Below are 26,306 nucleotides of genomic sequence, written 5' to 3' on the forward strand. Positions count from 1 at the left end.
AGGCAAAAGCATCAGCCCGGTCTACCTCACAGCATTATGAAAAGAATTTGCAGCTCTTTCTGAATTGCTGTACCTACTTGTTGCCTTAAAAGGGCAGTCTGGTAAATTGGAAACGTGTTTTTGGAATGAGACAAATCTCAAACAGAATCCAGACTCTAGTAGTCATCATCTGGGTGACCTAGAAGAATTAAGTAACATCTCTGATCTTCAGTTTCTTCATCCATAAAATGTGAATAACAGTAAACATTTCACAAAAGTGATGTGTGGAATAAATGAGCTAATGATCTGCAACATGGCAGGCATTTTCAAAAAGGATTCCCTTTTCCTTGACATCATTGTTACCATCACCATTCTTACTCTGTTGCTAAAGTTGACATATTGATAACTTTTTTTTAATGGTTGTGTAATTATAGGCCTTATTTCTGCATATGTAGCATTTAAGCCTGGATCTTTAATTCTAAGGGGAAAAAATCTGTGAGTGCCCCAATACCCTTTAGGTAAATTTCCATTTTGCTATTAGTCTTGCTTAAAATAATCAGACACTTTCTCTTGTTCATAATCAGACACTTTCTCTTGTTCCAAATAAAAACCTCTTGACCTACACAAAGAGTAAGAAACACAATGGTTCTGATGTCAGACAAACTAGTTTTCTTCCCATCTCACCTGTTGCACACATCCATTCATTCATATACAGGTGGTTTTAAATGATCAACCATGAACTAATATCTGTTAGGCCCTCACTAACCCCATGGAGATTTCATCCATTTCCATGACTTTGGATACAATCTTTACAGTGATAATACCATATTCATATTCCAAGCCGTGAACTTTCCTATGGACTCCAGATGACTTGGATGCCCAATCACCAGACTAATTTCTCAGGTAAGATATTTAATAAACATCTCAAATTTAACACGTCCAAAACTTAGCTCCAAACCCTTCTCCTAAAACATGCTGTCTTACAATAAACTAGCTATCCATTGTTGGTTCCTCCGTCTTTCCAGTTTTTCAGACCAAAACCCCAAGGGTCACCCTTGTCTTGTATTTTTCACTCACATTCCGTATCTATACTGTCATATTTACCTTCAAAATATATATCCATAATCACACTACTCACCACCTTTGTTGCCACCCACCCTCAGTTTAAGTCATATGTGATTATGCTTCATTGAATTATTTTAATACTTTCTAAAAATTCTCTTTGCTTTAATTCTTGACCTCTTTCAGTCAACACAACATTGCTGTTCTCAACACAGCAATCTGTGATCATCCTAGGAAGAGGTAAATCAGGTCACATCAAGCCCATTTTTCAAATATGCCTTTCTCTTCTCATCTCACTCAAAATAAATTGCCTAGAAGGGCCTGCAAGTTTTCACCCTCCTCTACCCACTACCTGTCTGACCTGATACTGAGCTATTCTCCCTTCTTTTCCTTCTTCTCTAGCCATACTGGCTTCCTTGCTGCAGGCAGATATATCAGGCTCATCTCTGCCCCACACCAACAAACTCTTTGAACTGTTTTCTTTGCCTGGAACATTCTTCCTTCTGACCTGACTTCATGTCTCCCTCCTTTGCCTCCTTAGATCTTGGTTCAAATGCCACTTTCTCTGGAAAGACATCCCTGACCACTTCCTCTCTAGTCTGCTACCCTGTTTTATTATTTCTCACCATGCCTTTCTCCATTTCACATTCTATATATTTTATATAATTTTTGTGCTTATCTGTGTCCCTCTACACCAGAATATCAGCTCTTTGAGGACAGAGAGTGTTGTTTATTTTTGTTAACCACTTCCTGGAGCTTAAATTTGAGGGTAGAGGAAGGGAAGTCTGTGACTAGGGATACCTGTCTCCAATTCTGATGGGGAAAGAAAGGCTTCCTAGAAGTCATTGTATTGGCAAGTCACTGAATCCCTTGGAATTTTAGTTTCCTTATCTGGAAACTGGACTTAACCATTCTACCCCTAAGGAGGAAAACAAATGAGATCAGGGATGTAACACACCTGCCAAAGGAACTGACATCTTAAAGGCACACCAAATGTGTTCAGCTCCATTGCCATCCTCTCTAAAATGCTCTGATTTTATATCTGCATTTTGTTCTATTCCTGCTATTTTCTACCTCTTCATTTTTGTGTTAAATATTGAAGCCAGTAAACAGAATTCAGTATAGGTTACTGTAGGCCCAAATGAACAATCAGATTTTGTAGAATCTGTTGAAGAATCACTGCTTGTATATTTGTCCTAATCATCTGCTTACTGAAAAGCAACCAGAATTAATGCAACATGCTAAAGTAGTTAACAATTTGGGTGTCTCAAATGATGTTATTAAAAGGATGTTAGCAGGACTCTCACATTGCTTTAAAACTCTTGATTGTGGTGGGCTCTAACAGGCCCCTTCTGAGAAACTCTTAGTAGAGACCAGTAGCCATCTAATTTTTGGAATTGTTATTACTTTTGCACTCAGATGATATCCAAGTTCAGGAAGACCAGCTGAAGTATGGTTACTGACGATACTGGGACTATTAATTGGATAATTTTTCCTCTGCCCTACATATATTCTTATAAAAGATTAGGACTAAGCTATCGGTGCTGCCTGATAAAATGAGCATATGTACACACATAATGTTTAGCAAATAGCAGACACACAGAGACTCACATTTATAGCAGACAGAACACACATACATGCTACAACGAAGATCTATCTATGTATCAATCATATATTACCTATTACCTGTCATAACTGGATAATGGTAGATAGTTACATTAATATATATGTGATAATGCTTTGATCAAGCTATTTTATGCTAGCTTATGTATATATATAAATACAAACTTAAGTGCTCTCTATTACTCATATAGCATATATTGGTTGTTTATGACAAGAATGTACATACACCTTTAGTTATTCTATGAACATGTACCTAGAAGTTTGCATTATAAAAGGCTTAAAAGCATAACATCACACTATTTCTCATGGAAAATTTTCTGAGGAAAAAATAATGAAAGCATAAGTTAGGATTTCCTCCAAACACTTCCCTACTGGCCATCTTCTCCTTCGACACTGACCTTTACCCTTAAGGAGACAACATGGGACTGTTACTGTTTCCTGAAAAAGCATTAAATTAACTTCACTCTTACCTGAAAACGAGTTGAGTGCTTCTAAGAATTTCCAAAAAATTGAGAAAATAAGAAAGAGTAGGAAACAATCTCTTTAAGGAGATCAATCAACTAAAACTATATAGACTAAAATTCACACCGGTTCAGATTAAACACCATAAGAAATATACATGATTATGAAGAATAGGAAGTGAAAATACAGGCAAAATTCAGTGAGGCATCTTCTCAAACACTGATGCAATTTAATTAAGGAAAATTTTCATTTACTTGTACTCATGTATGTGTTTAAATGCCCTGTGAACTAAAGCATTACATTAAGACCCCAAATTTAATTTTTGGAAGTTCTAGACAGGATAGCACTGTAATGTTAGAATCAAATATAGGACTTCTTGAAATTGATGAAAGAAAGAAAAATAGAACCCTAGACCTTCCTTGAGCTGAAACAGATGGTATCCACTCAAAAGATCTCAAAGGGAAAAATTAGACTTTCTCTTCACATGTTTGACATATGACAAAAAACACTGAATGAAATTGTACAAAATAATTATCACTCAAGGCCTGCTTTAACTTCTAGAGGTATGGACTATGTTGTTAATACATCATTTTTAAATTAGTGAGGCTAATTTTTAAGAATTTTATTTTTTTCATAATAGTTGAATTGATATTTTAAGGGTCATAGTCTTTTGCAAAAAATATTAATGTAGAAAAGAAAATCCATTAAGGTAAGGAAACGAACAAAACAGAATCTTACGCTTGGGGACAAGAATAATTTATTTGTGGATGTGGGACAATGAGTTATTTGGTCTTTCTTCACAAATGAGATAACTGTCATATCCCATCATATCCCACTACCATGAATTATATATAACAACATTTGGTGAAATATGAAATTCTAAAAATACACTGAAAGGCTGGAGTCATCTTAATGGTTTATTATGATAGGTGTTCCTGGGTTTGAAATATCTTCTTTCATAGAAGACAAATGGGGGCGACATTATTTTAGAAAGTCCACATCTTTTAAAAAGATGGATTAAAAGCTCTTTGAGACAGCTGTGCTGTTTTATTAGAAGAACAACATTTTCTTCCTAAATAGTCCTTGAGGGCAAGTGCATGAAATAATCAAGGGACGCTTTGGGCCCCATTCAAAATTAAAGCTCAAGGAAATGTTGCATAGGAGAAGATGGCAGGATAATCACTTTTGCTGTGAATACAAACATGTGAATAAGGACAATAAAGGAAATCAGACTTAAAGTGCTGATGTTATACTTTCACATTCAGAAGACCTATCCTTTCTGTAGCACTGCTTCATTGTGGTTAACACCTGGGCTTTGAAATCAGAGTAAAGTATATTTGAGCACCTTCTCTGTTCTGAAATGTCACATGACCTTGGTCAAGTTGATCAAACTCTTAAAGTATCTTTATCATCCTCTGTGAAACCAGAACAGTCTTTTATACCTCTCTTGGTGGTAAGGATTAAATGAGATAATACAGGTAATGGGCTTATCACAGTGTGCTTTGGAGAGGTGAACAGACCTTCTATTTTGGAAACAATATGGCTTAGTAGGTAAGCCTATGAGCTCTGATGTTAGATACTCAAGGCTACTCTCTCACTTCCTTTGTAACTGTGACAGATTGATTCCATCTCTGAGAACAACAGTTGACTCATCTAAAAAGCACAGATGATATACGTACCCACCTGTAAAACTGTGAAGGTTAATCACAAAATGTAAGGTGCTTAGTACAGGGCTTGGCACATAATTATAACACCAGCTAACAGTGACAGGCTCAAATGCAACCTTAAATAACAACACAGTTAATAGACACATGATATAATATTCACAACTTCCCAGTTTTTTTTTTCCTTCTATTTTAAAGGTCTTTCGGTTTTGTTCCTTGTCTATTTTCATATCTCTGAAGCGCCTCAGGGGAAAAATCCTAAATATATAACAGATACACAAGGGCAGTGTGGAACATGGGCACCGCACCTGTCATCATGTCACTCATAATCATTTTTCTCTGCTCAAATGTGCACACCTGGGGAAGGTTGAAAACTCAGTCTCCTACATTATCCCCCATTTACAGTTGGGTAGGGAACATCTGGCCAATTAATTTTCAGTAGTCTAGGAGGCTGGATCACCAATTACAGCATTCAAGGGTTCTTGTTTTTATTACCTTCCTATCATCAGCACACACTGGACTTGGGTAGCTGCTTGCTATGAGAGCTTATATTGCTAGCTAACATTCCAGAGAAGGATACAAGCAGGGAGCCACAAATCACACAAGGCAAAACTGTAATTGGATATAATGTTCACTTCAGATTTTTCTTACAAATATACAAAATGCCTATATATAAGCCCACTTAGCCAAGTTATGAATCTAACTACTTTGCCAAAAATAGTAATGCATTTCCATTTGGATTGACCATGAGGTCAGGCAATAGTTTTCAACGCATCCTCACATAGTCTGTTTCCTAATAAAGAAAAAAAAAAAAAACACTTATCTTCCTCGACTTATGATGGGGTTACATCACCATAAACCCAGAGTAAGGTGAAAATGTCCTAGGTCAAAAATGCATTTAATACACCTAGCCTGCCACAGATCGTAGCTTAGCCTAGCCTCCCTTAAATGTGCTCAGAACACTTGCACTGGACTATAGTTGGGCAAAAATCATCTAACCCAAGGCCTATTTAAAAATAAAGCATCGTCCGTCTTATGTAATTTATTAAATACTGTACTGAAGGTAATAAACACAATGTTTGGGTACAAAATTTTTGTTAAGTGTATTAGTTCACCCTTGCAATGATGTGGCTGATGGGAGCTGTAGCTTTCTGCCACTGTCCAGCATCATGATAAAGTACTTTATGCATATTACCAATCCAGGGCACTATCAAAATTCAAAGTACACTTTCTACTAAATGTATATTACTTTCATGCCATGGTAGAGTTAAAGAAGTCAGAGATCAGTCTGTATAGTCTTTAGAATAAATTTCAAAAGTCCCCAAAATTTATCCTGAAGAGAATAATGAACTATCCCTTCCTATCATGAACGAATAATTATTTTCTAATTTAATAATATTCACTAAAAATCTTAGTTTGAGTCTCTCATTAAAGCATAAAGTTAGGGGTAGGAGATGTGTTCGTAGTCAGCTTCTCTTCTAGGACTCTGTGTTCTTTGTAATTATCTCTCTCTCTCTCTCTTTTTTTTTTTTTTTTGAGTTCTTTGTAATTATCATTTGTCTAATAAATACAAGTCTCTAACAGTTCTATAGTGAACTCAGCAGGGTCCAGTATATTACTTAAGTTTTGTTTTGTTTTTAAGAATAAATATCAAGTAATCTGAAAAGGCATTTTAAAGGGTGAAAGCCTAGCCATTTTTTTAGTTGCTGACTGCAGGGAACCAAAGGAAATTTTCTTCCTCTGGAAGGCAGACTTCCACTCTGACTAATGGAGAACATGCATTTTAACAATATCTGATATGGCACAGAGTTTCAACATGCCTGTTCAACACGTATTATCACCATGAAGCAAGCAGGGGATACTGGTCCTGGAATACTGGAAAAAAACGGGTTAATTACCATTTTGTAACAATATGTCTACATATACATGTATAGATTATATGTTACATGTGTATTTATTCATATACATAAAGTTTTGGAGTAGACCAAAAACTGTATCAGCATCTAGAATTTTTTACTTGATGAACTATTTGTCTCTCACTACAGATAATGTGGGTAGAACTAAACTATCTCACCTCCCCTGTCAGTGGGTGGGCATACAAAGTCAAGTTCCAAGGATCATTTTTTCTTTCCTGAGTCACTCTTCTGGCAGGTCCTTGAAGAGACTCTCCACTAGTTTCTGCTACCTAAATTTCAGAGCTCCTCTAGTTTCTGTCCTTTTGTGAGGCTTGATGGTTGAGCCATCCATTTGATTCTGTGAAAAAGCCAATATGCTTTCAATTTGTTCGTTTTGTCTCCTTACATTAGTCAGTATTGGTACTCTCTGTTGTGTACAACCAATGGTCTCTGATTCGTGATGTATACATCTTCCCACTTCCTACAACTTCCCACTTTAGAAAATTGGACACAGGGGATCCCTGGGTGGCTCAGCGGTTTAGCAGCTGCCTTCAGCCCAGGGCATGATCCTGGAGTCCCAGGATCGAGTCCTGCATCGGGATCCCTGCAAGGAGCCTGCTCCTCCCTCTGCCTGTGTCTCTGCTCCTCTCTCTCTCTCAATCTCTCTGGGTGTGTCTCTCGTGAATAAATAAATAAAATCTTAAAAAAAAAGATAATTGGACACAGAATATGTGTCCTCTCTTGCCCCTATAAATAGCAAGAGTACTTTGAATTTAACTTTTAAAACATCTTCATGTTCAATTACATTAATTAAATACTCCTTTAAGAGTAATGAAAGTGACTTAAATATGTATTTTGTTTTATTTTTTACTTTCCTGCAGATTAAAAACTCAAAATAACTTCATTGATTTTGAAACATTAATCTTTTCTTAGCACATGGACAGAACCTGACTAAATGCAAATAGGTTCGTTTCTGTATTTGGACATCAGTAGCAATATTTTTCCAAGTTTTAAATCATCCACATAGCATGTTAAATTATAGTGCCTCTCTTTCTTCTCTGACAGATTCCAACCTTTTGATTCTCTGCCTTCTTTCTTTGCTACAGTAAATTGATCCTTTAAAACATCCAGGTGCAAATGAATTAATGGTCTTCTATTGTGAGTGAGAGTGATTGGAGTCCCTCCTCCCTCCTTCTCTACATTGAGGTCCTTTCCCCTTCTGAGAAACCCACATATCAATTAAACTCACCTGCTAATTAAAAGCTTGTTTGGAAAAATCCTTGCTAGTTAGAAGCAAAAGAAAGTGTAAAGGTGTCTAAAAATAGAGGCTTTGAATGTCAATTACTTCCTTCCTCCTCGGTTCCTGGTTCCTTGGGTTGAATTGAACGCTGATAAAGAGCTAGGAAAGGGAAAAAGAAGAAAAAAAAATAGTATCTTTTTCACCCATATTTCCCTGGGAGTATATCATTGGTTTAGTAACTTCAGCTCTTTGTCAGCAACATCTAGATACACAGTTTTTATTCATGAGAGGGAAACACCATTTCTCACTCCTTCTTATATAGCCACACTGATTTCCTGTATAAAGGCAGTAGAAACCCCAGTTCTTACACACTGACTGTCAACAATCTAAGCCAGAGCTTTTGTGAGCCGAAATATGAGAGGAATGAAAGTGAATGCGGAAATGATGCCCTGTTCTCTTTCTTAATGACACATGCCTGCTCTTAGATCCTCAACCACTATTCACTCCTGTCTGCTTTTCCTGAGAAATGGGTCCTAAGGGCAGATTTATACCAATGCTAGATTGTCTTTTCTTTCTTTTCTACTCAGACTTAAAAGCTATATTGCTCTAAAGTAACATGCTAAGTATCAAACTATACAAAATAAAAGAAAATTATAAAAATAGAACTCAGGAGACTGAGAAAGTCACAGTATGAACAAAGCCTTTTTTTTTTAATGTACCAGACAATGAGAACAAATTAAATTATGATCTGCCTCAGAAAATGACAGCTAATTTATCCATTTATTCCTTTACTTAATAGATTTGTGTTAAAAGTCCACTGTTTGGTAGTCACTGGGCTAGGGGGTGGGAATTAGAGATGTAATTAAAATCTAGTCCCAGCCCTCGGGGAGTTTATAGTCTAGGAAAATAAAGTGGGAGTAAATAGAGATTACAATAGCATATGATAAAGCTGGCAGTAGGAGAAACCCAAGCAGCTAACCCAGATGTGGAAGGCCAAACAAAGACTTTCAGAAATGGTCAAGTTAAGCTATGTCCCAAAGGTTGAAAATAAATTACACAGGAAGGAGAATGAGAAGAAAGACAGACATCCCAATGTTGTTGAATGGGCATCATCAAAGAGAATAGGACACGACTGGGGGACTGTCCATAGGTCACAGAGAGTAAAGGGAAAGCCCAGAGAAAGACCAAAATAAAATGGCATTTTAAAGTGCCTTCTTTAACGATCAGAAAATTGTGAGGTTTTTGTAATAGGATGTAGAGATGGAACTAGGAAAGACAAAGGTTCTCCATTTCATAACTTCCGTTATGATGTGTGAAAACAAACTATGCTTAGGTAGCTATGAAAAAACTTATTTACGAAAAAAGTAGGGAGTTAACTGACTTCGCACAACTTAAGTCCAAAAGAGATATATAGATTTAAATTCACAAGATTAAGGTAGACTGCATTGCACAGAATGAGGATAATATAGTGACTAATATAGCAAAGCACCGTAAAAAAGACAAAGCCTTCTTGGAAAGAAAAAAGTGATTTCCCAATATGTTTATGTTCAAAAATAGGACACGGCTATGAAAAAAGAGAAGGTACATTCACACAATGGAATACTATATCAACAAGATGAAAGCTAATGTGATAATCTTCAATTCAGTTCAATGAAGGATATTGAGTACCTACTATGTGTTAAGCATTTTAATGTTCTAGATCAGTCATAATTGATGAATAATGCAGTAAAGTCCTGAAACTTAAAAGACTAGCAAGGAAGACGTTATTAAAAAGAACGGTCAATAAGTACTCAGTGTTATGAGTACTCAGTGTTCCTTCTGTTCTGTTACCTAGAATATAAGGCAAGAAACTTTTCTTATTCACAAGTATGGTAACCTCCAGAAAAGAATGTGGCCCTGTGAATGTTTATTTTAGCACAGAAAACAAAACAACCTTAGATAAATCATACAGCCCAAAATTAAACCTCCAAACTGTAAATCACCCTACTATGATTTCTTACTGTAATAGAATAAAATCTCAATTCTTACTGAGGCCCACTTCATCTCATTATTTATCTGACATTTTCCACACTAAAGGCACACTGGCTTTACTTTTTGTTCCTCAAACATACCAGATGTGTTTTCATTTTAGGGCTTTTGCCCCTTTTTCTCAGCCTGGAATGCTATTCCCCCGGATCTTTTCATGACTCACTCTTACAAACTTCTCAGACTGAATGTCATATATTCAATGAGGACTTCACTGATCACCTTTATAAAATAGCGACATTCTTCCATCAGTATTATTTTATTATATCATCCTGCCTTATTGTCTCCACAGCAGTTCTTATTTGAGATTTTCTTATTGTTTGTATTTCCTCCCATGCTCCACAACTAGACTGTTAGTCCACAAAGAGAAGGAAATTATATTGCTTATCATTAAAGGAGTGCCTTGATATAGCAAGTACTCAGTAAATATTTGTTTACTACATAAATGAACAAATTATCCAATGAGTCTCTCATTTATGTTTAGGGAACTGTAAACTACTACTTCTCCAACCTTTAGCATCATATATTATTATGGTGAGCAATACATTATGAGTGACTACAAACCTCTGTGTGATTCATATGAGAAGATTTTAGTCAGTTGTTCATTTCCATGGAAAAGGTACAATTTAAAGTAGGAAGAGAACATAGGGTAGCAGTTAAAAATACAGGTGTTGGAGCAAGAAGTCCCTAGATTCATAACTCACACTCTTACTATATGTGAGTTCTTGGGCCAATTTACACGCATTTGTGAATCACAGTTTCCTCATCTAAAAGATAGAGATAGTAATTCTTAACTTCCCTGGAGTCCTAAGGCCCAATAGGATAATGAATGTGTTTAACATCATGTATGAGTCATGGTGAAAGCTCAGGAAATGTTAGCTCTTATTATTAGCCTCATTATTTTTAGGAAAAAATTAAAAAGCGAGTGATGTATTGCAAAAAGTGTGAAATTAACCCTTAAATAAAGACATTTTAAATTGAATTTTGAAATAAAGATATTCGAAAATACAGGATTTTCGTTATATTTACCCTGTGTAATGTTTCTTTAATTTTTAAAGCAATCACTTACCTGCTCATGTCTCAGCTTTTATATTTGCCCACACTGCACAGTGATTTGTCAAAGTTGCTTTTGTGCAAGAGTAAAATCAGACTTCATTTTATTTTTCATCTTATGAGCAGAGGTTATAATAGTCCCCTCTCATATCTTAAGTCTCTGTTAGAAGGCTCCCAATATGTTCCACAGCTATTTATGATGAGTTTAAGTAATTTTTGCTGATGTAATCATTCTCTTTATTTAGCAAATCTAAGGTTCACCCAGGTTGCACACCAGTGTGCTAACTTGTACTTAGTAGGGAAAGGCTACTCTACACCTTCAAAAAGCAATCAGTGAGGTAGATTTAGTTCTACAACTTGCATATAATATTTTCACCCTAATTCCCATTGTTTTTTCATTAGTCTGGTACAGTCCTAAAATGCCCACATCAGGATATATGCATCATTTAACAACAGAATGCAAAACTTCTTTTGTCCCTCAGTAGGTTAATATTTTATTCTCTTTGAAAAAAACAGAATCCACCTTTTCTTCTATAGAGTAAAAATATTTCCATTTTTGCAGAAATCTGTAATGTTTTTCCACCCTTGAAGCCTGTATATGGAAAACCAACCAGAGCAGGGTTTTGTTGTTATTGTTGTTGTGTTAGATTTGTATGTTATACATTTTTTTAAATCCACAATCAGCTGGAGTTCTAGAGATCTGAATTATGTGCTAACTACTCTGGTTAATTAGAGTGCTATTTAATTTTTGTAATTCAGCCTGAGCCTGAATAGTGCAAAATCCATTTGACCTGTGTCTTACAGTTATCCATTTGCCACAAGTCTCAGACCTTTTTAATGATGAACTGCTCTGACTGGTAATCACCTTTGGGCCTCCTGTTCTTTCTCTTTACAAATTAAAAGGAAGCCTGAAAAAACATCCTGGTGCGAGGTGCACAGGCAATACGGTGAGGTTACGAGAGTAGAAAACTAACAGCACTTCTGAATACTGATGACTAAAAAATGTAGTGAAACCATCTCCAATCTTCCTCCACTATTTGACAGAGAAGCACATTGAGCTAAGGAGAGATTAGCAAGAAACAAGCTGGAGAAGTAGATGTGAGTCACTACCCTATATGGGATGTGTTTATGAGGGACAGGAGGCTAGATGATCAGACTGCAGTTTTAAAAGATTCTAAGAATAGAGTTAATTAGAAGGAGTGGCTATTAAAAAGACACAAATTATAAGCTAGCTTCTTGTATTCCAAGCAAGAAAGGATAGTGACTTGGACAAAGAATGGTGGTATTAGAGGGGCACCAGAGTGGTGCAGTTGGTTAAGTATCATACTCTTGGTTTCAGCTCAGGTCATGATCTCAGGGTCCTGAGATTGAGCCTGTGTCTAGCTCCTTGTTCAGTGTGGAGTCTGCTTAAGATTCTCTTCTCCCTCTACCCCTCCCTCCTTGCTCTCACTCTCTCTCAAATAAACAATTAAAATCTTAAAAAAAAAAAAAAGAATGGTGGTATTAGAGACTTATTCATTTAAACACTACGGTGCAGCTCCTATTGTTAGACCCTATTTATTTATTTATTTATTTATTTATTTAAAATATTTTTATTTATTTATTGAGAGATACAGAGAGAGAGAGAAAGAGAGGCAGAGACACAGGCAGAGGGAGAAGCAGGCTCCACATAGGGAGCCCGACATGGGACTCGATCCCGGGTCTCCAGGATCAGGCCCTGGGCTGAAGGTGGCACTAAACCGTTGAGCCACCCAGGCTGCCCAGGCCCTATTTTAGATGTTGGCAAAAACATTTTAAAACAAATGAGAAGTTTGCTGCTCTAGTTAAAGCTTACTTTCTAGTTGGAGGTAGCTGAGAGGAAGAATGAATAAATATGGGCAAAAGAAGTCAGGTTACCAAGGGGTAATGTGATTCAGGGGGAGTTAGAGGAGATTTCAGATTGAGAGATTAGAAAAGAAGTATTCTCTGAAGAGAGACCATCAAAAAAGCATTGACTGATTTTTTTTTTTTTTTAAGTAGCCATGAAATGTAATAAGCAGAAATAAGCTTGATATGTTCAAGGGAATGAAAGTTGCTATGTCTGGAGCAGAATGGGAGAGAGGAAAATAAGAGCTGATGACCTCAGAGAAACAGGACTTTTTAAGTTGAGGTTGGGTTAAGATGTTAAGTAAAGTCTTTTATAAAAGAAACTAGCATGATTGAAGTTAGATTTTTAACAGATCACTCTGACTCCTGAGTAGGTTATGGACTGTAGAGGTAAAAAAAAAAAAATAGCTAGATCAGTTCATAAATTTTTACTCTAGCACAAATTACAGTGATGGATCCAAGGTGAGGACAAGTATAGATGGAGAGCAGAGGCAAGATTTGGGAGATTTTGGAGGTAATGCTGATGGCCCATATTGATGAACTGAATAGGGAGGTTGAATGAAAAAAACAAAAAACAAATCAAAGAAAAGTTCTAGATCTTGGGCTCCAGCAATTAGGTGGATGTGATGCCATTTATGAGGTGGAGAATCTCAGAGGAGAACAAGTTCAAAGAGGATGTTAGTCTACTACAATATCCATGGGGCTTGTCAGATTAGAATTTATCGGCATGAAGTTTGTTATAAGTTCAAGAAAAGGGAGATATTAAGAAATATGTAGTGTTTTAAAGCATGAAATTAGATGAATGAATGTATATAGGGTCAAGGGTCAAGGTTGGAACCTTATGGTCAAGCAGAGTAGCAGGCATCTGGAAGAATGAGAAGGAAAATCCATGGGGTTGGAGGAAAACCAGAGTGTGTCATGAGAGCCAAGAGAAGAAAGTTGTTCAAGAAGCAGAGAGGTGGTCCAATGTGAGAAATTCTGCTAAGGTACCTTCAGATGAGGTAAGAGGGAGAAAAGTGGGTGAGTTCTAAGATTTATGTTCAAGGAATATTCAATCATAGAACTTGATTTAATGTGGACCCAGATCAAGAGTGGACCATTGCCCTTCCCCATATCACTCCCATCTCCTTCCTATTTCCTTGCCTCCCTTACTTATACTTTTGGTCTATAATCTCACAAAAACAATTGACAAAGAGTAACCATTCCTTTTTGCTATCCTCTCCATGCCTCTACTTTTTATCTTATATTTCTTATTTATGTCTACTTTTCTTACTTTTCCACATCGTTGCCAGAGCTAACTTCCTAAAACACAGGTTGGATTCTCTCTTCAAAAATCTTCAGCAGCCCTCCCTTATCTGAAATTAAATTAAAAATTCTACCTTCAAACCTTGGCTTTAATGTATCTGACCTATCAAATGGTCTCTAATTATCCCTGCAGAACTATCCTTTCTTCTACTCTTTCCATAGCATACTGTTTGTACCTATACGTAGAACTTCTTAAATTTGACCTTGGGGTGTTTATATTTCTGTTTTCCCCATTATACTGAAAATATCTTAAAAGGAATTACTGAAAATTTGGATTGAAGCAACAACAACAACAAAACAACAGTAGCAGAAGCACCAACTCAAAAATAATCATATTTGAGTGTTTACTATGTGCCAGGCACACTAGTATTTAAAATGGATCACTTTATTTAATATTTCCTCACTTTGTGGGCAAGTACTAGTAGTATTCTCATGTCACAGATGAGTAACCTGAGGCAGAGAAAGATAAGTGACATGTCTAATATCAAATGACTATCATATATAGAGCATATGCACGTTGAGTAGGATTTGATGTTTATCTTCTCTCCAAGTATATGGGATCCTCCCCAGATAGAAATGATCACTAAACTGAGAACCAAAAGGCCTCATTTCAGAAAGACAAGAGTTATTTAACTTCATTACCATAAATTTCTGGTTAAGGGATTCTTTAGCTTCCAAATCAATCAAAAGCTACACCTGTAGTCTATATTCTAGAGAGTGTGCGTGTGGACAGGGGGTGGGTGGGTGTCTTCGATTTGTCATGACCCACATAAACATATAATTGAGGTCTGCTTATGAGGATGGTTCATTTAATTACTAGAATCCAACCTACATGTTACACAGGGCATGGTGAATGAGGCTAAAGCTGGCAGCTTGAAAATGGGGAACAAAATAAAAGCAGCCACCAGACCACCGAGTAACCAGAGAAAGAATTTAGGGAACACTTGCCTTAAGGAACCCTTAACACAGCATAGTATGAAATGCTGCTGGGTTTGGCCAATTTCCTATTGCTCAATGAAAAGAGATTTCATTTCTAATTATGGGTAAGCTATTTTTGTCATATTCTCCTACAGGGTCACTACTTCCAATACAGAATTTATTAATCTGGGAAACATTTTGAAAAATAGTTGAGATTAAGACTGATGGGTGCTATTTTAAATTATACTCCAAAGAGAGATGCTGAAATAAGCAAGTTAGTGCATCCTTCGGTAAGTTGACAGGTGGTGGTGAATTGTAGCAAGGGGAATTAAGCTCCAGGCCAAAATTAAGTCCAATAAAGCATAGCTTTATAATCATTTCTATGGCTGCAAAACCTGGTTCTGTTAGCACAAGAATATTTAGTTTCTAGAGAAATTTTGTTTGAATGCCTCTAAATTAGGATACCATTCAAGGAAGAGCTGTAATAGCATGTCTGTTTCTATAAAAACATTTAGACTTGTATTTCCCTTTCCTTGGTCTGGGTGTTCATCACCTCATACTTAAGTTACAATAGTCTTTTAACTAACCTCTTTGATAATCATTCCTACATCTATCCCATCTGCAAGCTTTGACCAATTGATCCTTTCTAAAACATCACTTGTACCCTGTCACTCATTATCCTCTATTGCTTAAGAATCTACAAAGTCTCCCTGCTGTCCACTGAGTAAATCCCATATAATTCAATGGGGAATTCAACTGTCCCCATCCTATATATTCAATCTGAAAGTAAATCCCCTCAGTCCTACTGATTCCAAACTCCCCCTTATCACATAGACAGACATAGATTTTCCTTGTACTTATTCTTTCTCAATCCATACATTTTGTTTTTCAATGTCTAGCACAAAATCACTTCTTTAATGAACTTCTTACAGGTAGCTCCCTACTCCTTTATTTAGCTATCTATTAATTCAACACCTGTTTTCAATGCAGCACAGAATACATGTTTCTAACAACCTTAACTAATTGCCTTACAATTGCACTCGATTTTTTTCATGTACATGTATTGGCTTCTCAATTAAATAAAAAATTCCATGAGGGAACACATGGATTTTCATTGCTGTCGTTGTCATGTTGTTTGTTGTCACATGATTCCCTACATCCTAACACAGTGTTAGGCAAGCAGACTGGGCCTAATAAGTATGTGTTAGAGGAAGTGAAACATTTTCTACGTGGCAGAGTGCAAAGTGCACCAGATTAAGAAGCTGTAAAACAGGTCTGGTCTTTACTCTAGGTAGTAGTATAGTAGTGCGTAGTGTTGAGCAAATCACTTAACTTCTCTAAGACTCACTTTATAAATTTGCAAGCTAGGGGTAATAACAGTATTTTCCTTGCCTATTACAAAAGCATAATGTGAAGAAGGAATTAAATAATATATGTAAAAGTGTTTTCTTTTCCAAAAAAGGTATTTCCATATTTTAACATATTTCTATATACAGTGTGGAAACCTATCTTCCTCGATCATGGAGATATTTTTAAAATTAATTTTTATTTGGCTGATGTAGTAAGCAAGTGAAAAAAATAATGGAAAACAATATGAAAAGTGAATTATAGTATGACCAAACAAAAGACTTTATGGAATGGTTCAAGGTAGTTTTATTCATAGTAGCTCAAAGCTTAAAATAAACCAAACATCTATCAACAGGTTAATCATAAGCAACTTGTACCATCCTCATCCAATGAAGAACTACTTAGGAGTAAAACAAGAATGAGTCAGAAGGAATGAATCACAAAAGTATTATGCCAAGCAGAAGAAGCCAGACCACCCCACCCAAAAAAAAAAAAAAAAAATACATGTTGTATGCTTCCATTTAGATAAAGTTCCAGAAAAGATTAATTCAACTATAGTATCAGATGAGCAGATTGGTGGTTACCTGATACCAAAGGTGGGAACAGGATTGGGATGGGACATGAGGACTTTTTTGAATTGATTGAAATGTTCTATACTTTGATTGTCTTAGTGATACCATGAGCATATATACTTGTCAAAAGTCATGATATATGTCTTAAATGGGTACATTTTATTGTACATGAATTTTACCCTAATTAAAAATTTTAAAAAGTGCATTTCAAATTGATGTGTGACTTCACTGTTGTTCCTACAGAGAAAAAGAGATTGACATGAGTACTAAGTAGGCTCCATGTCCAATGTGGAGCCCAATGCAGGGCTTGCACTCTGACCCTGAGATCAAGACCTGAGCTGAGATTAAGAATCAGACACAACCAACTGAGCCACCCGGGTACCCTGATTGACATGAGTATCAAGTGTAAACTTATTTTACAAATGAGAGAAAGAATGAATTACTTCCTGTTTCAAGTAGCCTTGAGGATTTTCGCCAATAGGTCACTACTTTGGCAGCAAAGAAAGCGCAATGCAATGGAATTTGTTCACAGGCCTTTGAGATCTTAATACATCTGCCAAGATTAGATGAATTATTTTTTTCTTATTGATGAACTAAAATTCCCCTTTTTCAGGGTTAAAAGAAGAGTATTATTATCTCATGGGGAAAAAAGGAGTATCTAAGATCAGATTTCAATAGACCACAAAATGACCAGCCCCTACACTGCAGAATTTACATTTCTAGACTCTCAAAAAATCAGCAAAAGCTGATAACTGTACAGCTTCTGTACTCTCCAATTATCTCCTTTCAGAGCCAGAACACACAAACAGTTTTTTGCATTTAATTAAGTATTGCAATTCCAGATTATCTTTGATTAATGAAGAGCAATACAGCGTATAGCTAGAATTATGTGATTATTTCACAATTGATCTTTAATTATTCCATCTGATAATAATTTCACTAATTTTTCATAATGTTCTCATCTAGCTTCTTATAAATGAGCTATAACAATTAATAATTTTCATTAATTTTCCTTGAAAATGATGTGAAGTTTTAGATAGAACTCTTAACCTTCAAAAACTGTTTTTAAATTTTTAATTAAAGGATGAGCTGAACTATCGTATGGAAAAACTGCATGATCTCTTCATATATAGCAAGTCAAGTAAACACTCAAACATTGCTTCTTTTTGTTAAGTTTGGAAGTTGGTACTTGGATGATTGGTAATAAATCATCTGTTTTTTATTCTCCTTATAATTTTGGTAACTTGGATTTCAGTGTCAGACACATGTTGGCTTTATGCCAATTTGACCCTTCATGTATGACTTGGGCCAATTTATTTAACCTCTCTAAACTACCGTAGCAGACCATCATGTGGGAAGTTAGAGCTTTCATTGGGAATGAGGTGGTGTTTTAAGACATGGGATTGGGTGAGGCCACCTAGGGTGAGTGTGTAGAGGGAAGGAGCAAGGTCAGAACATTTAGGCACTCCACTCCCAGTCAAACAGAGCAGGAAAATAAGAAGGTCCAGACTATGGGGTTGGAGGAAAAACCAAAGAATGTCATGAGAGACAAAGAAGGTAGAAGGCTTAAGGGGAGACCTGGGTGGCTCAATCGGTTAAGTGTCTGCCTTCAGCTCAGGTCATGATCCCGGGTCCTGGGATTGAGCCTTGGTCTCCCTGCTCAGCGAGAAGCCGGCTTCTTCCTCACCCTTTGCCATTTCCCCCACTTGTGCTCTCTAGGTTCTCTCTATCTCTCTGTCAAATAAATAAATAAAATCTTAAAAGAAGAAGGAGGAGGAGAGGGGGAGGAGGAAGAGGAAGAGGCTCAAGAATAAGCCTACAATGTACTAAATACTTCTAACATTCATTATTCCATTTAACCTTAACACAGCCCTTTGAAGTACACTGTCAACCACATTTTTAAAAATGAGGACAAGAAATCATACCAAGGTCATCCAGCAAATGAGGGCAGAGCTAAGACCTTAATCTAAAGCTATCTGATTCAGAAGCCATTGTCATAAACACCGTGTTAATCAAATCATGTGTTCATAGCCTTCATCCTTGTGCCTGATTCATAGTATGTACTCATTGAATGGAGACTTTCTATTCACTGTTATAAACACATAAGCTTTCCCACTGCCATTTCTTGCTATATAAATTGAGACAACATGCATGACTCTGATATGGCTTAGGCAGGGGACAAAAAGTGACCTGGAGACCATGTGATTAAATAATCTGATCTAGCGATTGAGATTTTTGGAGGCTGTTTGAACTGCTGGAACTCATGAAAGGAGACAGTAGGACTAATGAACGTTGATGGACCCATACCTTTGTGCTGAGAATTTCATCCTAATTATATTTTGAGGATATGACTTCCAATTTGTTGGAAAACATATTGCCATTAATTAATATTTAGAAATCCATGCATTGCTTTCAAACACATGTAAAGTAAAATATTTAAAGTAAAAATATTTGCCATTTGTTAAGAATGTCCATTGTGCTAGGCATTGTGCTGAATATTCATTGCACATTCCTCAACATTGTGAGATAAGCATTAACCCCATTTTCTATATGAGAAAATTGAAATTTCAGGAGTTTGAGTAACTTTGCTGATGGTCATGGCAACTTGGAAATGGCAAAACCAGGACTGAAACTCTGAAACTTATGTCCAAAACTGATTGTTTGGTTAAGAAGCAGAAGACTGGCTTAATGGGCATTGAAAGTTCTTATAGATAAATGAATTTTCCCAAGTAGTTAATATAACACTTCAGGAAACCAAATTTTAAACTTGTTAATTGTTAAGGAGTAGAACTCTTCCCAAAATTTTTGTATGTCTTTCTGCAATCTTTAGTAGAGAACAGTAGATAAGGGTTTACATTTTCTTGATAGCATAAAGCATTCATTATAATCATTAGTCATAGTACCATTTCACAGGTGTGAGACTCAGCAGGTTGTAGAGTTAAATGAATTATACCTCTATAGTAAGAATTTATTTTCTTCAAAAGATCCTTTAGTGATAGCTGACTTTATTTAGGACATTTGCATCTTTCTTTATAAAAAAAAAATAGGGGAAAAACGGTATTTGCATATCAAACCTCTGGAAAGACATACAGCGAACTTTGTACAAACTATATTAAAGAATCAATACTCAAAATATCTCCAAGCAATTTCCTCCTCCTCTAGAAAATGATCTTGTTTCATAGTGCTTTACTTTTCCTTTGTCTTGTCAACAAGAGTCAGAATGTAGTATAGGATCTCTGCATTAGTGACACAAGGAATGAAATCCTCTTCTTATAAGTCTACATCTATAGGGCTTTCTGATTTACTCACAGTGAACCCACTGATGGTGATGGAGTGTCAAAAATCCAGCACCATTGAACAGAGTCTTAAAGAGAGCCTTAAAACTTGCAAATTATTTATAACTACAAGTTGATAACACAGAGCTAGACTGCATGTTCAATTAAAAAAAAAAAACTATTCAAAGAGATTAGGAGTAAAAATGTAATCATTTGACCTTTAAAGTTACAACAGGCTTCAACACTCTTTCAATACAGTACTTCAATATTCTTATTAAGATTAAATCAAGGGATCCCTGGGTGGCGCAGTGGTTTGGCGCCTGCCTTTGGCCCAGGGCGTGATCCTAGAGACCGGGGATCGAATCCCACGTCGGGCTCCCGGTGCATGGAGCCTGCTTCTCCCTCTGCCTGTGTCTCTGCCTCTCTCTCTCTCTCTTTCTCTGTGTGACTATCATAAGTAATAAATAAAAATTAAAAGAAAAAAGATTAAATCAAGTAAATAGCAATATCAGTACCTATAAAGAAGGTTAAAAAAAAAAAGTACAGGACACCATCTCTTCTCTCTCATGGTAAACTTTCCTTAGTGTGACAGCAGATTAGTTTTAGGACCATTCTGAAAAGATCATTCATTGAATGTACCAAAAAAAAAAAAAAAAAAAAAAAAAAAATCAAAGGATTCTTACTTTGTTAAATTGGCATATTAAAAAGCTCAGGAATATGGGTAATTACCAATCACTCATTATTTTTATAGAAATCTAGAGTTTATGGTAAATTACCTGAGGTTCATTTTAACTAGTTTAAAATAGGTTTAATCAGTCATTTAAAACTATTCAAAAAAATTTAAAAATAAAACTGTTTAAGTGTTGGTTTTATGCAGGTCTTTGCTCTGAAATATCCATTAAGTGTTTTGTTTTGGCTGTATGAGTTGTTGGTTTATTTCTACTGGTTGTATTTAGCTTTCTACTGTGTCCCATTTAAAAGCTATAGGCACCAAAGTTACGAGAACACAACGTTTTTTTTTTTTTATACACATATACTTTTTTCCTCTCCCCACCTCTTCCTTCCTTACTATCTATCTCTCGTTCCACTTTCTGTTCCTCTTATTTTCTCCTTCTTTATTTCTCTCACCTACTGAAAGTCAATTACATAAAAGGCACCCTGTCTGGGCTTACTCAAAGAAATAATTAAAATTAGTTTCCTTAGAGCAGTACTCTACAGTCTTCCTTCAGGTTTGGACTACATGCTTGGGAATGCATTTTAAACTACATATTTTATGTTATATGACTTAAGTTATAACTTATATGTTCTACTATAACAAAGCTTAGCTTTCCATTGCAGTAAAATGAATGACTTCTAGTCATTCCCAATTAATCCTTCCCATCATCTGTCCTGGTGAACACAAAACTAGATTAGGTGAAAACAATGATTCACAGTCTCAGAAGCTATGGCAGAAAGCGCAACCTGACTGATTCTTTTACTAAGTGCCCTGGCACCTGCTTCTACTGCAAATCTGTCCAATGGTAGAGTAATCTCTAATGGAGCACCCCAGGGCCCTAAGGTGGTATGGAGATGTAAGCGGCCTATCAAGGAGTTGTCCATCCTCACTTTTCCTTCCTTCTACCTAGCTTTCTCCACTACTCTTCAGACTGTCAAGCTCCTTTGCTTCTTCACGGCTGCTTCTGTTACCTGTGGCTTCTCTTTTCTGTTCCTCCTTAGCTTTCTTCCTTTTATGGTTTTTCCTTTCTTCTTCCATGACTCTCAAACTTCTACTTGAGCAACTTGATTTTCATAGCAGATAAAAGATTCTTCTATGCTTCCTCTTAGTCATGTAAGGAACAGCATTTTACTTCTTAACACTTGGATATTTGAACCTCTGACCTAATAATTTACCCATCAGGAAGTCATGTTACACAATGATAAAGAACTCAGTCTATGGAATCAGATTAAATCTTGGCTTTACCATCTCTAGCTAGATAACCTAGGGTGAGTTGCTTAATATCTCAGAGACTTAGTTTCTTCATGTGATAATTACAAAAAGAAGTAACAGTACTTATTCCATACAGTGACCATGTTGATTAAACAAAATAAAGTATTTATCTATTTATTTATTTATATTTTTTAAACTGAAGCGTTTAAAACAATGACACGATAAGCACTGTCTTAATTATTTAAAAAGTTATGTTGTATGTTGCTCAAGATTTGCCTCCCTTTTTACCTGTGCAAGGAATTGTTTTAAAAAGACAACCACTTGTAGGTTTTGATTTCCTGATGATGCCTGATATCATCTTTTCAGATACTCTGAGCATCTATTGTAATGATTTTTGATAGCATATGTTATTTTTAATCTATACATGTCCTTGAAGGACAATGAACTTTCACATAACACATATTTGTTGTTCTAGGTCAGCAAACAGTCCCTTGTTACGTTCAGTTAGAATGGGCACATCTGTATCTGTAAAAATGATAAGCAAGTTGATATAATATGAAAGACAGCCTTCAAATTAATGTTTAGAAGCACAGCGGAACTACATTTTTTCTTTCCTATGCCACCAAAACTTTTATTCATCACTTATTGAGGAATTTGATCACAACTTACACTTGATGCAGATGAATTCTAATAGAAAACATACAACACTTTATAAGTGCTAAAAATGAACAAAGGGCAAAGACATATCAGGAAAAGAAAGCAGCATGGGGGTAATTCTGTTAAGAGTGGCTTAAAAGCCTGTATTGTACTACTGCCACGTAAGAAGGGAGAGGCTGCTGCCAAACATATTGCTGAAATGAGAATTGTTTAAACTACAAAAAGCATGACAGCTCCATGTGAATATCTTAAAGTCCCAAGGTCACTTACAAAGGAGAACCAGGTGGTGAAACATTGCAGAGGCAAAAATTATAGTCATAGCTTGACTCCAGTTACTCTGTTTCAAAACCAGAAATTTTCTTCTGCATCCAGATTAATGCAAAAAAAAAAATGTAAAAAACAGAAGGTTGAGAATGTTTTGTTGGTTACTATGCCTCTTTCTTCCCTGATTATCTTTTTTGGTACCTTGCATCAGAATAACCTCTGCAATGGAACAATTCATATTTCAAGACCCCAAATAAATAAATATTACAAAATCAGGATCTTCATATGACTGGCTCCAGACTTGTTCAGTTTCAAAACGTTCCTCAGGTTTTTCTAGGAGGCTTCTCTGTGGGGGTTCACTGGTCTAATCACATCAGTTATGAAGATGAGGTAAATAAAGGCCTAGAAAATTGGGGGCAGGAGAATTAAAATTCCTTGGTCATCTACATACTAACTACATGGAGATCCAGAATGGAGTAGTGATTAAAAGCATTGAAACAAGGCCCACTGCCACAAATGGCTCCCTTTGCTTGATAAAGTCAACCTTTTTCTCCCTCAATTTCCTCATCTGAGCAGGGGGCCTAGCAGGTAAAGTTTACATTAGCAGGTTAAGTTGTGACAATTAGCTGAGTTAGGACACGTCAAGTCGGGATCCCTGGGTGGCGCAGCGGTTTGGCGCCTGCCTTTGGCCCAGGGCGCGATCCTGGAGACCCGGGATCGAATCCCACGTCGGGCTCCCGGTGCGCGGAGCCTGCTTCTCCCTCTGCCTGTGTCTCTGAGCCTCTCTCTCTCTCTGTGACTATCATGAATAAATAAATAAAATCTTAAAAAAAAAAAAAAAAAAAAAAGGACACGTCAAGTCCAAAAAAACAGAACCTAGCAGAGAGAGTGTACTCAATGTACAATAGCTGAGTTAATTAGGTGACAACTCTTTGCTAAGAATTTACATGTTATATTGTTAATCCTCATGTAACCCCTGAGTAGAGGGTCATATTATTCCCATTTTACAGATAGAAAAACAGATTCAGGAATGTTAAATAACCTATCAGAGAACACCCATCAGTATGCGACTGTGTAGCCATTCAAAACCCTTTTTGCATAACTCTAAAAAGCCAATCCCATCACACAGCGGTCAGTTATCATTTGGTTTTCAGGAAAAGTACAATAGAATATTTTTTTTTTTGGCGATTGAAGACATGAAAATGAACCAAAGCCTTTAAAAAGTTACTATAACCTACCTTTTTCTACAAACTAGAATGATCCTTTTTATACATTTGCCTTCTGTTTTTAAAGTAATAATACTGAAATGAATGTATCTGAAAGGACCACACTCTCTTGGGCATATATAAATGTCCCTGGCATGAATTGCATGTGTAACTGTGATTGTTTTGGAGAAGAGGAAGAGAAAAAAAAAAGAAGAAGGAATGTTGCCATCTGCCTTTAGGTAAAATTCTGTAAAATTATTTTGAGCTTCCTATAGTTGCTGGTTTCTGTATATACTGAGAAAATTGCCAGAGCACCTGTCACCCATCCAAACTAGAACTGACCACGATGGCTGGCGAAGCTTTGTTCCTCTGCACCAGTGCTACTTGACTGGATTTCCACCATGCTACTTTTGTCTTACCCATCAAAAACTCCAAAGGCAACATCTATAGGTGAAATAGTACAAGAATTTTATCAAAAGAAAGTAAAGACTAATAGTGCATGAATTTCTCAAATCCAAACTGGAGTCCAAAGGGAGACTTCATCCAGTAGAAACAAGCCACCCATGCAAACCATCTGTAGAATAACCACACGACAGACCCAGTGGTGATTTCATAGTTGCCAATAAAACAAGCTTAGAAGCCTCCCAAGGAGACAAATGTTTTTGAAAAATATCTTCCACCACTTAGCATATGGATCTATGATTGCTGCCCAAACAAAAGGATAAAGCAAGGTAGGACAGAGTTGTAACTGAAAAATACTTTTCCTTGTTGCTTTTGTTATAATAAAGAGATGCTTGCTTTTTCAATTCTTTTTCCCTTTTAGAGCCTCCAGAAAGAGGGCCAGTCTTTCTGATCAATGTTGGGTTTAATATCATTCATTCTGGTGCTCAAGGGAACTGGATTCATTAAGAAGATGCAGATCTTGATTTTCCTATCATTTTAAGTTTCAGCAGCTTGAAATATTCTCCTGCTGAAGGAGATAGGAGAAGGCCAATAGAGGAGCTGGCAAACATTTCCATTTAAGTCTCTTCCCATTTTCTCTACTCTACGACTTGATACCAAGCAGTTTTTCCTCTGCTCTTTGCATGGAGCTTTGGAATTGTGAAACCAGAAGGTCTAGTCTGCAGGGCAGAGCAGCATTATGCATTACCCTGCCATGCACCCTGTGGCTGATGGGGTAGAGGAAATCACAAGCTTGGAAGGGCATTTGACTGGAACCTCCTTGGCTAGAGGCACTGAAAAGAAGGGATGCCTTACTGGCAGAACCTAACAATCCCGTCATATTCTTACCCATCTCCCAGCTCCACCCTTTGTTGTTTTCTTCTTCTCCTTAAAGAAAAAAAAAATGCATATATAATATTTGAAAAAGAAGACAAGGTGAGGAAAAGAAAACATACCTCTTCCTAATCTCTAATGCAACAAAAGACAATGTGTCCAGAAGTGAAAAATCTTTGTTTGAATGATCTCATCTAGTCTTGCCAAATGCTACCCAGTGAATCACAATTAACTGGGTGCCTAATTAACTCCAGTGAAAAAATCAGGCATCATACAGTGAATAATTCAGAATTCATATGAAATACTCAAAAGGGAACCCTAAGTCTCAACATTTTTAAAAGAATTCATTTTTACATAGGTGCAATGTTAAAATTTGCTTAAAATTGTGAACAAATAAACTGATATTAAGAGTAAAATGTGTCTCTGTCACCAGAAGCAGCAAGAAAGCAGAGCTTAAGCAGTGTGATATTACAGGTAAGTAAGCAATAGGAAAAAATAGCCAGTATATTACAACCTCCAGTGGACAGAGAATATTCCATCATATGGAGACCTTTACAAGAGGATCAGCATCAGTATAGGATCCAGGATCAGGAACAATATAGATTTATTCTATAGTCAGCAGATAGGTTTTCAAAGTGAAAAAGGGTATTTTAGGGAGCACAGGGTATTTTAGGGAGAAGAGGGACACAAAA

At 36.4% G+C, this 26,306-nt stretch overlaps 1 protein-coding gene across 1 annotated transcript in view; it reads right to left on the reverse strand.

Moving 5' to 3' along the window:
- TENM2 (teneurin transmembrane protein 2) overlaps positions 1–26,306 on the reverse strand; it is a 1,508,878-nt gene that overhangs the window by 1,283,158 nt on the left and 199,414 nt on the right. The window contains exons 5-6 of the mRNA XM_077895600.1: positions 7,935–8,084; positions 6,865–7,043 (exon numbers count right to left, since the gene is read on the reverse strand). The gene's annotated coding sequence lies outside the window, so the exon portion shown is untranslated. The remainder of the gene's footprint in view (positions 1–6,864; positions 7,044–7,934; positions 8,085–26,306) is intronic.

The sequence above is a fragment of the Canis aureus genome, chromosome 4 (assembly GCF_053574225.1).
Source record: "Canis aureus isolate CA01 chromosome 4, VMU_Caureus_v.1.0, whole genome shotgun sequence".
Lineage (NCBI taxonomy): Eukaryota > Metazoa > Chordata > Mammalia > Carnivora > Canidae > Canis > Canis aureus.